This window comes from Chrysemys picta, chromosome 6, assembly GCF_011386835.1.
Source record: "Chrysemys picta bellii isolate R12L10 chromosome 6, ASM1138683v2, whole genome shotgun sequence".
NCBI lineage: Eukaryota > Metazoa > Chordata > Testudines > Emydidae > Chrysemys > Chrysemys picta.
In genome coordinates, this window is record NC_088796.1 from 119,096,723 (window position 1) to 119,110,546 (window position 13,824).

The 13,824-nt window shown below is 47.2% G+C and overlaps 1 protein-coding gene and 1 long non-coding RNA gene across 2 annotated transcripts in view; both read left to right on the forward strand.

The window, feature by feature from the left end:
* The window catches only part of LOC135972439 (uncharacterized), a 33,674-nt gene extending 25,559 nt beyond the window's left edge, over window positions 1–8,115 (forward strand). Inside the window, exon 3 of the long non-coding RNA XR_010588906.1 lies at window positions 8,050–8,115. This is a non-coding gene — a long non-coding RNA (uncharacterized LOC135972439). The remainder of the gene's footprint in view (window positions 1–8,049) is intronic.
* SNX30 (sorting nexin family member 30) overlaps window positions 1–13,824 on the forward strand; it is a 582,715-nt gene that overhangs the window by 205,813 nt on the left and 363,078 nt on the right. The gene's annotated exons all lie outside the window — the stretch shown is intronic.

Here is a 13,824-nt window from a genome sequence, read left to right on the forward strand (position 1 = left end):
GCTCTGTACGCACTCATGTCTGCAGGCCACTGACTAAAAAGTCTTGTTTTGGTTTTTCCGCTTTTTTGAATGAGAAACCTCGTGGGAATAAATAAAGAAAATAGCTCCCTGTTTTATAAATATGAACCAGGCTGTATTTTATGTCTTCTACTTGTGCCCTTCCTTTCCTGGGGGGTGGGGAGAGCTGAGGAATGCTCAGAATTGTCAGAGCCATCACTGAAGAAGGGTGCAGAGATGCATTCTGGGATTGCACTGAGCGGGCCAGTTGTACTGGTGCTGTGACTAGGCCGGCACTCATCAGCTATACTGGGAGTGCACCAGCAAAAATGAATACAGATTCATGCAGAAATAGATCCTCTGGCCCCATCCTTTAGATACTTGTGCATAGAGAACCTCTGCAGAGCCAGTGTTTGTAAAGCAGCCCCCCAAATCCAGCCCCATCACATTGCCCCTGCACTGTGGAACTGCACCAGGTTCTTTTGCCAGGGACACTGCTGCAGAGGCTGGGCCTGGTTTTGCCTCAATAATGTTTTATTTCACAAAGGAAAAGATCACTATAGCAGAGCTTCACTATAACAAAAGATGGCCTACCTGGAAAATAGTCTGCTCCTCATCCCCCGCTAACTGCAGCGGGAGTCTTTTTTGTTTGTTCTTGGGACAGTGAGAATGGGGAGGGGAATGAATCTGGAGAGCCATATATTCCCTCCAAGCCTGGAGCTATTATTGCCAGACAGGGAGCCAAGGATTTTTCCTTAATTTTGTGGCAATAGAATCTTCTATTTTCTTTACTCCCACCTCCTTTGCAAAGCCAGAGAATAGGAGGGGGAGATAATTGCCTCGGAATGCAGCACTTAACCCCTCTGAAAAGTGATAATTGCTGCATTCCAAAGGGATTAGCATAGTGGGATACATTTAAACCTTCTCGGCACAAGAGAAAATTTGCAGAGGTTTCCCGCAGTTGCTAAGAGACCAGCTCAGTTCCACCAGTGTTAGCAATCGTGTGTGAGCCCTAGTGTTCCAGCCACTGGAGTTTTATGCACCAGAGCCCCGGCCATGTGAGCTCTGTGTGGAGCCCCATTGATTTCAGTCCTTCAGTGCTGGAGTCTACCTACATTGCAGGATTGGGGACTATGTCATCTAGGAGCTCTTCTCAGAGCAGGTCTAAATGACACTGTGCGTGACCATCCTACATTAGGACTTCCAACATTGCAACAGTGAACATTTTTTGCAACATTTTTTTGTCTCTAGTGTAGACAACACTTAAGTGGATTTTCATTATAACCATTTCACTGTAAGGGAATTGTCGTGTATTTGATTATTGTAAATGTGCCCAGGAAATGTTTGGCATGTTTTGAAAACATCTATAAACAAAAGAGCCCTGTGATTGTATTCATGTAGGGGAGATGGATATGACTGATGGGCTACCTTAATTTTAGTGTGCAGGAGAGGGAACATATGGCAGACATTTGATATTATTTCAGCTGGTTTTCCAGGTATCTGATCTTTTAATGTCAATATGAAAGTACTTCTGTGATTTATCTGATACATAGCTAATGCTGTAAAATCTGAATAAAGAGGAAAGAAAGCCCTAGACCTTACCAAAAAAAAGTGTTTTTCTCTGCCTTACTGACTGTACCAGTTTCAGCAGAATAGGTCCTGCTAATATGCCTTTTAGATTGCACAGAAAACAAATCTTATACCATTCTCACTCTGATAGTGCTACACAGGATTATAGTATTTGATTAGATCCATCTGCTATGATGAAGGCTAATTTGTATTTGTTTTAATCATTTGAAACTGACATAAAAATGCCAGTTTTCAAAAGGATAATGTGAAGAGAAGACTTTTGAAGATTTCCTGTCAGAACTAGTTGGGTGGAACTATAACAGCCTGTCTTAAATACCGGTTTTGAAGTAGAATATTAACTATAAATGTATGTTTTTAAAAGAAACCCTGCTCTCTCCCATTGGCTTAGAACGGCTACATTAGAGAGCTTACAGCAGCGCAGCTGTATTGGTGCAGGTTCACCTCTGTAAACTCTCTACTGTAGCCATAGCCTGAGTCACTTATTTCCTGCTATCCCTCAGGCCTCAACTGCACGTCTTTCCCATACAGAATATATATTTCAGAGTTTGTTGTGGTGTTCACAGTATCTTCTTGGGACCGAACCATGCTTTTTATTACTCACACTGGGACCACTCATAGAAGTTAGGTGAGTAGGATTTGGCCTTTGGTTGTCCCTTTACGTAGACACCTATTACAATTACTGATAATCATCTGATCCCTAAATGCTGATTTTACTAAACCAATGAAAAAATATTTCCATCCATAGTAATCTAAATGGACAGATAGGCAAAGTAAGTAAAATGCTGCTTGAGAATTCATTTGATTTAAGGATATTTGCTTTGGATATTTGACATGTGATGCTGGCAATTTGTGTTTTAACCATTATAAAGATGTAACTTTTTCAATCACAGCATCTACTGTCATTAAATAATTGTGTGACTCCCCCTGTGATTTAAATAGGAAAAAATAAAAAAATGCTTAAAAATCTCAACATTATCCATCTAAATTATAAAAAAAATAAAAATTGAATTCTACCAAGCCTAACTATAGTAAAGTTAATGGGAGTTATGCCAACACAGAGAAACAAGGATAGAACCCACAGAGTTCAGTTGTTTCCATGAGCAACCCTAAAGATATAACACCATGTTGCTCATGTCAGCAGTTACTTGAAGGGTGTGAATTGGGCCACTAGAACTAAAACGTGCTTCCATGTGTTCTATATTTAACACTGGATTGCATACTACTGTATGGTGCCAGGCAGAACACCAATCCTACCAATTTAGCTCTGCAGCTAGAATTTACTATGGGACAAGGGAATGGAAAATTGAAAAGGGCGGAGTGGGGGAGACCTCCACCCTCCATGAACCCAGCTGCTCTTCAGGCAGGAGTATATAGCCTGATGGCTGTTCCACTCACTTTCTAAATTCTAACATACAAATGAAGACCTCAGTCCTGCAAACACCTGCATGGAGTCACTTTTACTACAAATAGATTATACACAGTGTGGGTGTAAGGGCCTGCCTAGATGGATGGATGGATCCCTTTGCAGGATCAAGACCTAAACTGGGTTCCTAACTGATTTTTTTTTGAAGTACAAAAGAAGAATTAAAAGTAGATATTGGAATAAAAGCTGTTGCTGAAAGTGCAGAGGAGCTTATGGAAGGAGGAAGGCTCTGAATGGATCAGACAATCTAAAAAAAAGTGTTTGATATTATTTAACAATAAAAGGTTTCAGAGTAGCAGCCGTGTTAGTCTGTATCCGCAAAAAGAACAGGAGTACTTGTGGCACCTTAGAGACTAACAAATTTATTAGAGCATAAGCTATGCAGCCCACTTCTTCGGATGCATAGAAGAAGTGGGCTGTAGTCCACGAAAGCTTATGCTCTAATAAATTTGTTAGTCTCTAAGGTGCCACAAGTACTCCTGTTCTTTGGGGCATATACTTAATATCAGGCACTATACGTTATGGTGGAAGGATATGTTATAAACACTCCCTTTTCCCCCTTAATAAATCCGTGAATTATAAAAAGGTTATTGAGAACGAAAGAAGGTGCCTTTGTCTGGTAGCAGTAAGTCCCAGCAGGGGATGTATTGTTAGACTGCTGGAGCACTTCTCAGAGGGTTGAAGACCTATTCAGTCTCTAGCCTACTTCCTAACAATGCACTTGAGGTGTGCACCAGTAGCCATCTAATGCATATCCTGCTGGGGCTTACTGCTGTAATCAATTGTAGCAGCAGGGATAAGAAAGTAATGGCAGCCCTGCTGGCATTTATGAAGTATTTTTCTAAATGATTCATTTTACTTTGAAGTTACACACCTTCTTTTAAAGCGCGTAAAAGTGTTATTACATTCTACCTTGATTGCTAGTTTTCTTAAATTTCCTGTTACTCAAAACAGCATCAAACTGTCCTTTATCTAGTACACTGAATATCCGTTCTATTCTCCAAACGTAGGCCCTGATCCTGTAAACGCCTAACCAGGTGTGTATTATTATTTTTATTATTGTAACACAATAGGACCCAACCAAGATCGGAGCCCCATTGCGCTAGTCACTGTTTAGGAACACATTCAGAGAAAGTCTCTGTCCTGAAGAGTTTACACTCTAAGGCCTGGTTGACACTGGGGGGGGATCGATCTGAGATACGCAACTTCAGCTATGAGAATAGCGTAGCTGAAGTCGACGTATCTTAGATCGACTTAGAATTACTTACTTCATGTCCTAGCAGCGCGGGACTGACGGCCGCGGCTTCCCCGTCGACTTTGCTTCCGCCTCTCGCACTGCTGGAGTTCAGCAGTCGATGGGAGAGCGATTGATTTATCGCGTCTACACTACACGTGATAAATCAATCCCCGATAGATAGATCGCTACCCGCCGATCCGGCGGGTAGTGTAGGCGTACCCTTAGTAAGCAAGGCAGACAAAAGGACAAAGGGGAAACAAGCACAGAGGTAAAGTGAGTTGCCCACAGTCACAAAGCAGGTCAGCCAGTGAGCCTTCTGAGTTCCAGTCTAATGCCCTTCCACTAGACTACACTGCCTCCTTAACTTTCCCCACATGAGGAAGTCCCATTGAATGTAAGTAAAGTTACAAACATGCTGAAGTGTTTACAGGGTTGTGTGTCCCTTTGACATGTTATTAATCAAAATTGTAATGCGTGTGATGTCTTTGCCCATCTTCTACTCAGAACTGGGAGACTTAACAGACACTGTCAGTGTTGCCTATGCAATTTTTCACTCTTTTTGAAAATGCCTTCTATGTCTAATTCCTCACCCAGTATATAACAAATATCCACCATGTTTAACAGTACAGCAGGTATATGAAATTTTAAAATTTGATTCTATGTATCTCACTGGTAAATCATTCCAACTGCAAAATGTGCATTATATATACCCCCTTGTCTGTCCGCCTTCTGAAGGATAGAGTGGTATGAAGACTGAAAACAAGGGAGAAGTACAAGATGTTTTAAACAATGTATGTTTAATTTACTTGACATAAATAAAGCCACCTGTAATTTCATTTTCCAGATTTCACATTTCTGATTTAAATAATTTGTAATAAGAAGAATGTGAGAAGCCCAATGTTGTGAAGAGCAAATTTGGGTTTAAAGTGAAGTCTGTTATCTTGGGAGGAATGGTCTCTTATCTGTAGTTAGCTTTATCACATCAAATGAGTAAAGAATGCAGCAGCAGGAGTCTTTTTAATTAGTCTACATGTTTACATTGGTGATCTGGTTCTTTGTTCATGTGTGGGAAGAAGAGGGGGGCTGCCACCTTGGTTAATGTGTGATTTACTGAAGTTGTGCTTTTCCTGTTAGCTTAGCTTTTATGGTGGTTGTATTGACTGATGATTTATTGCCCTGTTATTAAGAAACTAACCTTGAAGAATAAGATAATGGCTACCAAGGGGAAGGTTTTTAAAATAAAAACTAAAAACTTCTGAAAGTGAGGCATCAAACAGAAGTGACAGATTGCCCTTTACAGTTTGCCTAGCCATTCAGTTTTTGTATGCCATAAGAGGACACTACTCTTACTCATCTCTACTTATATAGCCTCTGATACTATGAAGATTATATGTTAGATATTTCTTTGTCCTTTTTTTGCTTATTCTTTTTATTTACAATGGAAATTTGCTAATCTGCACACTGCATGATCTCTCCCCTCAGCACAGATTTAATGTAATAGCAGGAACAGCATTGTAATGATACCACCCTCCGACTACTAAGACAGCATTACTTTTACAAGACAAGCGCCAAAACATTTCATAGTGCACGGTGAAGTACTATCCGTTAAAATTAAACTGTCATTGTCAAAATGAATTAACAAAATGCAGTTGGGAATGCAGGTTCCGGTTCCATGTTTGATTGTTTGATATCTGCAAGTAAGGCCGCCTCCTTCATTACTGACTTCCAATGGAAGAAGAATCTGAATGTAAACAAGCAATCAGATCTGCCTGGCAGGCTCTTGCCCCTGTGTGCAGCTGCTCCATTAAAGTCATTGCATAGCCTGAAGTCGCTTGTGCCAGTGGTTTTCAAACTTTTTTTCTGGGCACCCAGTTGAAGAAAATTCATAGATTCATAGACTGGTAGGGACCTTGAGAGGTCATCGAGTCCAGTCCCCTGCCCTCATGGCAGGACCAAATACAGGACCATCCCGGATAGACATTTGTCTAACCTACTCTTAAATATCTCCAGAGATGGAGATTCCACAACTTCCCTAGGCAGTTTATTCCAGTGTTTAACCACCCTGACAGTTAGGAACTTTTTCCTAATGTCCAACCTAAATCTCCCTTGCTGCAGTTTAAGCCCATTGCTTCTTGTTCTATCCTTAGAGGCTAAGGTGAACAAGTTTTCTCCCTCCTCTTTATGACACCCTTTTAGATACCTGAAAACTGCTATCATGTCCTCTCTCAGTCTTCTCTTTTCCAAACTAAACAAACCCAGTTCTTTCAGCCTTCCTTCATAGGTCATGTTCTCAAGACCTTTAATCATTCTTGTTGCTCTTCTCAACAAATTGTTGATGCCCATGACCCAACAGAGCTGGGGATGAGGGGTTTGGGATGTGGGAGGGGGCTCTGGGCAGGGGGCTCTGGGCAGGGGTAGAGGGGTTGGGTGCAGGTAGGGTGACCAGACATCCTGATTTTATCGGGACTGTCCCGATATTTACTTATTTGTCCCGCGTCCTGACCTAGCTTTGGTTGGGACGCAAATTGTCCCGATATTTTGCCTCTGCTCACAGGCGGAGCGGAGCCCGGAGGGGGCTCGCGCCCCCCCCCCGCCCCGACTCTGCCCCCTCACTGCCCCTTTGGATCCCTTCCCAAATCCCTGCCCTGGCCCCGCCCCCAGCCCCGCCCCCTCACTGCCCCTTTGGATCCCTTCCCAAATCCCCACCCTGGCCCCGCCTCTTCCCCAAGCACACCGCATTCCTCCTCCTCCCCCCTCCCTCCCAGGCTTGCGCTGATCAGCTGTATGGCGGCGCAAGCGCTGGAGGCAGGGGGGAGATGGAGACGGAGCGGAGGCATGCAGGTGCGGGGGGTGGGGTGTGGAGCTCCGGCAGCCATTTTTTTTCTGCTGGAGGGAGGGGGGAAGTGGAGACGGAGCGGAGGCATGCTGGTGCGGGGGTGCAGGGCATGGAGCTCCGGCGGCCGTTTTTTTCCCTTTTTTGCTCCGCCGCCGGCCTTTTTTTTTCCCTCCGTCCCCCCCTTCCCCCTGCGCCCCGATATTTCACCTGTGTGATCTGGTCACTCTAGGTGTGGGAGGGGGTCAGGGCTCTGGGCTGGGGGTGGAGACTCAGGTGGGGCCGGGGATGAGGGGTTTGGGGTGGCTTTCGTTCCACTCCTTCCAAATCTGAGTGATTTACTTGCTAAATGTTTCAACTTAGTTTTGTTGTGATTATTCTGCATTCCACACCAATGTCAATTTTGAAATTCACTTATTTCTGGGGTTGCCAATTTTGGTCGGATGTATTCCTGGAGATTTAATTACATGACCAGAGGTGAAAGTAAGCAAAAGCCGGTACACAGCCGACCGTACCGGCAGGGGGCAGCTTCCCCAGGCAGGCAATTTAAAAGGGCCCTGGGCTCCCGGCAGCAGCCAGAGCCTCTGGCCCTTTAAATCACCAGCAGAGCCGCACTGCTGGAGCCCTGGGATAGCAGTGGTGGCCAGGAGCCCCGGGGCTCCGGCAGCGGACAAAGCCCTTGGCTCTTTAAATCACCGCCAGAACCCCAGGACTCCCGGACGCTGCAGCTACTGCTACCATGGGGCTCAGGGCCCTGGCCTTGCGTACCAGTAAGTCCCTTAAATTACTTTCACCCCTGTACATGACATAATCTTTAATTAAAGATTAATCTTTAATTCTTGGAGACTCCAGGCCAATCCTGGAGGGTTGGCAACCCTACTTATTTCCAATGTCACACAAACCAGTGTTGTAAAACTTTTCTTTGTAAAATATATTGACTGACTCAAACAACTGTTTCTGTATTATCAGAGCTTTGCCATCTAGCTGTATATTCATGATGTCTTTTGCATTTGAATTTCTTTGCCATTTTTGGTGAGTGCAATACACTTTTGCAGAATAATTGCTTTTGTTGCATGTGTGATTCTGGCCCTCTTATGTTAGACATCCTTTCATTGTTTTATGATTGCCCTTACATTTATTGCAAATGTAACCCTTCTGCCCATCTAAGTTGGCAGCAACAAGGGCCGGGTTCTGTATCTAGGGGTTCCGTTTCAATAACGCAATGCAAAACCGGCTCGAGCCCCCACCCAGTGACCTGGGACAATTACATACCACCCCCTGGGCACCTCTAAGAGGCAATACTTCCCCTCTCGCAAGCACGGAGTCTGAGTGTAACAGAAAATGTTTAATAACATGAGGTAAACAACATCAGCATTAAATGGAAAAAACACCACAACTAGAGTTTTTAGACCAAACCATGAGCGAAGACCCACCCCAGCAAATTGGGCCGTGTCCTCTCCCGTTGGTTCTTGAAACCAGCGACCCAAGAATCACCAAAGTCCCAAAAGTCCACCAATCCCAAAGTCTCTTGGGTCCAGCAACCCAAGAATCACAAAAGTCCCAAAAGTCCGACAACCCCCCAAAGTCTCTGTCCATGATCAGTGCCGCCCCAGAGTTCAAGGGGGGGGGGGTGAGCAGGGTGTTAAGGGGCACCTTACGTGATCCGAGGCCAACCGGTTGCTTCTCCGTGGGGTTCCACTGCAGCCTTCACCACGAACTGCTCCAGTCCACCCGCAGTCCCACGAACTGCTCTGGCAGCTGCTCCGCTCCGCTCCGCTCCGCTCCGCTCACCGACCTGTGAGCCACGCTGCTCCGCTCCGCTCACCGACCTGTGAGCCGCTCCGCTCCGCTCACCGACCTGTGAGCCGCTCTGCTCCGCTCACCGACCTGTGAGCTGCACCACTCCGCTCACCGACCTGTGAGCCGCTCCGCTCCGCTCCGCTCCGCTCCCCTGGGCCGCTCCCACAAGGCTCTGCTCTGCTAGCTGCTCCTCCAGCCACTCCGCTCACCGACCTATGAGCCGCTCCGCTCACTGCCCGCTAAGCTAAGTTAGCTTAGCTATAGCTTCAGGCTCCCCCACTAGTTAACACAGCCTCAGTGATCTCAGCTCTTCAATAGCTTTAGCTCTTTTGTGATTTCAGCTCTTAGTGATTTCAGCTAGTAGTAGGGGAGCCCCAGTGCTGGTGCACTATTGGCCCAAAGCGAACTCAGCTCAGCAGTCTGTAACTAGACTCCTAAGGGAATCAAAGTTAGCTCTGACATTCAACAGTGGAGAGAGGAGGTAGTGCAATTGGTGTTTCAACCCCCTTGGGGAGGGGGCCACACCATCAGGTACAAATACCTGTCACCATCCTCTCTCAATTCACTGGGTTTTGTAACCCATGCCCCTTGACAAGCAAAGGCTACTTAGGTAATGGTGAATGACTCACTCAGTCCTTCTGTCATACAACAGTTCCACTGGCCTTGATTCACAGAATCAGGGTAACAAAACTTTATTCTTCCTGCCCCAATAACAGAGAAACTGGGGATCCCACACCAGCCAAAGTAACCACTTTGAGTTGCTGTGGTTTCATGCCAGGCGAGTGGGTGTGCCTATGCAAACAAGATCAGCCCCTGGAGTTCTTTTCCACCCTCGCCATAATTCACCACCAGATGTCAGGGTAGAGCTCATCCTGACTCTGCTTACATCCTCCCCCCAGCCGAAAATTTGTCGTCCCGACAAATCACACTCCCTATTATAACAACTCACTGGTTCCCTCCAAAGGGCCTCAGATAGCCCACTCTAGCTTCCACAAGCCTGTGTGCTAAACATATTGGTTCCTCACTAGTTACCCCAGGTGCATCATAAGTCAACCGTTTTACTGGTCTTATTACCCTGTCTCGTCTATTGAGAATCTCTGTTGCCGTGGTGGGCGGGACAGCCTCTTGACCGATGGATGGAGAGGTTTCCTTTGAGGGTCCCTCGGCTACTGGCATAGGCCCCTGCATTTCTAGTTCTAACAGTGGAGGGTCCAAGGTGCCCAGGACATCCTCCACCTGTATGTCTCCACTGTCCAATAACCTGGGTGTGTCATCACATGGGGGTCCCACCAGTGGCTCAGGGGTGTCAGGAATGGGCCTAAATACTTCTGCCATGGGGTTTAGGGTGGAAGAAGAGGAGCTCTCTGTTGATTCAGCCGATCGAGACTGAAATCTTGTCTCCATCCCAGGGTACACCATGGTTGTGTCTTCCTCCTCAGACTCACTCTCAGATGTGCTGCATGGGGGTAGGTTAGCTGCAGGGGGCTGGCTGTCCACGTTGGAGGGCGGCTTTGGTCCAGCACCTTCGTTCTGCCCAGTTGCCCTGTTGTGGCCCATCTCATACAGGGTGCCTACCAATTCCCCCACAGGGAGCAAAAGGTTTCTATGCACTGTCTTTGTCTGCCCTGGACCCTCTTCAGGTTTGATCTTGTAGACCGGCAGGTCTCCTAGCTTTTCCATCACCAAGTAAGGTATTGCCTTCCATCTGTCGGCTATCTTGTGTTTGCCAGCAATACCCAAATTTCGCAGCAGAACTCTGTCCCCCGGCTGGAGTTCTTGCAGACGTACCCTAGCATCATATCGATGTTTGTTGCGGTCGGCGTTCTTCCGAGCCGCAGATGTAGCTAAGTGATAAGCATCCCGCAGCTTTTCTCTCAGTCGGGATACATATTGCTGATGAGTTTCATAGCTATCTCCATCCTCTGATACACCAAAGCACAGGTCTATGGGTAATCTTGGTTCTCGTCCAAACATTAAGAGATATGGGGTGACTCCTGTAGCATCATTCTTTGTGGCATTGTAGGCGTGCACCAGATATGCAACATGTTGGCTCCAGGTTGCTTTCTGCTCTGGTCGCAAAGTCCCCAACATATCTAATAGGGTTCGGTTGAACCTCTCTGGCTGAGGATCACCTTGCGGGTGATAAGGCGTTGTTCTAGACTTCTTAATTCCCGCTATCCTCAGCACCTCCTTCAGAAGATCTTTCCACTCCTCGGACAACGGTGAATCTCCAAAGTCAAACTTTGCAGGGTCTATTGGCGGAACTTGAGTCTCACACTGGGGTTTTACAATTGATTCAGGCTCAAAGAGATCCGCTATCTTTTGTCCTTGCTTCACAACAACATCTCGACTTGTTTCATTAGCAATCAGTATAGTCACCTTTTCCTGGGCTTCAGCAGGTAGGGTTATGACTCCACTGGGGACCAGCACTCCTTCCGGGAGCTCTCCTTCAACCGGCTGCTCTACCATTGCTAATGCCCCTTTACTGCCTTTCAGCCGAGTACTCATGACAAGCACTTCTTGCTCCGTCCTTGCAGGCACTACTAACGGGGTTGTGCCCATGTACTTCAGCGCCCCAATCGGTAGCTCAGATGTCTCCTTTTTAGCACCCTCAATCTTCCTATAGGCTTCAGCACAAAGCGTATGGATCATCAAGGTATTCAGGTACTGGTCCCCAGCCCGTCGTCTGCAGTACTCCGCGAGCACCTTGAAGAGACTGGAGTTGGTCCCTATCAGCACAGACACATCAGAGGTCCCTTTAGGGTCAGGGCATATTAATGCAGCAGTGTCCACCTCTTCTCTTACCCCAGCAACCTCCTCTGGGAATTCCAGGTGCACTATGACATACCCTTGGTAGGGGTATTCATCCATGCTGAGGCCACACAGACCAACGCCAGTCAGTGGCTGTATAGGCAGGTGCCTAAGCATTTGTTGGTAGAATGACTGAAATATAATAGTCACTTGAGATCCAGTGTCAAGCACGGCTTTACACTCCACCCCTTCAATCTTCACCATGACCTCTGCTCGAGGCCCTATCAGTCCTGCGGGGATCCCAGCTGGACAGTCTTTTCTGGGGGAATCTTCAAATCCTGCAGGCCTGGGGGGTCCCCGCCCCCGGACTCTCTGGCAGCTACCGGATCTCTCCCAACTGATCCTCAGCTTTCCATACACTAAGGAGGGGTTTTCTTCATTATGGCACTTGGCAGCACTGTGTCCATCCTGACCACATCGGTAGCAGAAGAATTGTCCTTTCCCTCTTCGCCCAGATGGGATGGTGGCTCTAAATGCTGACTTCTCCATCGCAACGGTCAGAGGCTCCTTATTCCCGGAAGTCTTAGCTTGGTCAATGGTGCTTTGCAGTTCAGCTATCCGTTCTGTCAGGACCTGCACTTGTTGGGCAAGTTCCTCTGTGGTGCTCACCATCAGTACACTGGCCATTTGCAGTGGTGTTGTGCCGGCTGGCTCCAATGTTTGGGCTTCCCAAAACTCGCTGGCAGCCTGCCTTTCTTCCTCTTCTCTGACCTCCTTTATCAGCTGGGAATAACTTGGGGGATGTTCCCGTCGTTCTCTTAGCCGGAGATGGAGTAGAATCGAGTTCTGATATTGAGCTCCTCTTACAATTTGAGCCAGTCTGGTCCGATCCATCTGTTCAGCAGTCACTGCACCCCTCATGACAGCTCTCTGAAGCAGTCTCTCCAGCCTCTGTATATAGGCTGAAATCTTCTCGCCAATTTGCTGTCGGGAATTAAGGAACTTACAGTAACTGTCTTCAGGGCCCTCTACACTCCCAAAGGTATGATCAAGGGCCTCTAGGCAGTCCTTCACACTGACCCCAGGGTCAATGAGCTTCAGGGTGCGAATCACATCTAATGCTGGGCCACTAAGGCTCTCTATCAGACATCTTCGCTTTTCTGCATCAGGTACGGCCCACTCCTGCAGCATTTCAGTGGTATGCTCCAACCAGGGTTCGAACTCCTCTGCCCCAGCAAATAACCTTAACTCACGACAAGAGTTTGACCTAGCATGGGACAACACAACCTTTTCCAATATTTGCCCCAGTGCTTTTGTCCAATCATTGGCTGAGGCTGTGGCCCCTGAGCTAGAGGCTGCAGGGCCGGGGCCCAACAAACCCGACATATTAGCCATTATACAAACAGTAATTTCCTCAAAATATAACCACAATTTTTTTTTTCCAATGCAGGGGAACACTCAACAGGTGCTTGCGAGGGGTACTGACCCAGGGGATCCCGGACGAGCCCCCAAAAATGTAACCCTTCTGCCCATCTAAGTTGGCAGCAACAAGGGCCGGGTTCTGTATCTAGGGGTTCCGTTTCAATAACGCAATGCAAAACCGGCTCGAGCCCCCACCCAGTGACCTGGGACAATTACATACCACCCCCTGGGCACCTCTAAGAGGCAATACTTCCCCTCTCGCAAGCACGGAGTCTGAGTGTAACAGAAAATGTTTAATAACATGAGGTAAACAACATCAGCATTAAATGGAAAAAACACCACAACTAGAGTTTTTAGACCAAACCATGAGCGAAGACCCACCCCAGCAAATTGGGCCGTGTCCTCTCCCGTTGGTTCTTGAAACCAACGACCCAAGAATCACCAAAGTCCCAAAAGTCCACCAATCCCAAAGTCTCTTGGGTCCAGCAACCCAAGAATCACAAAAGTCCCAAAAGTCCGACAACCCCCCAAAGTCTCTGTCCATGATCAGTGCCGCCCCAGAGTTCAAGGGGGGGGGGTGAGCAGGGTGTTAAGGGGCACCTTACGTGATCCGAGGCCAACCGGTTGCTTCTCCGTGGGGTTCCACTGCAGCCTTCACCACGAACTGCTCCAGTCCACCCGCAGTCCCACGAACTGCTCTGGCAGCTGCTCCGCTCCGCTCCGCTCCGCTCACCGACCTGTGAGCCGCGCTGCTCCGCTCCGCTCACCAAC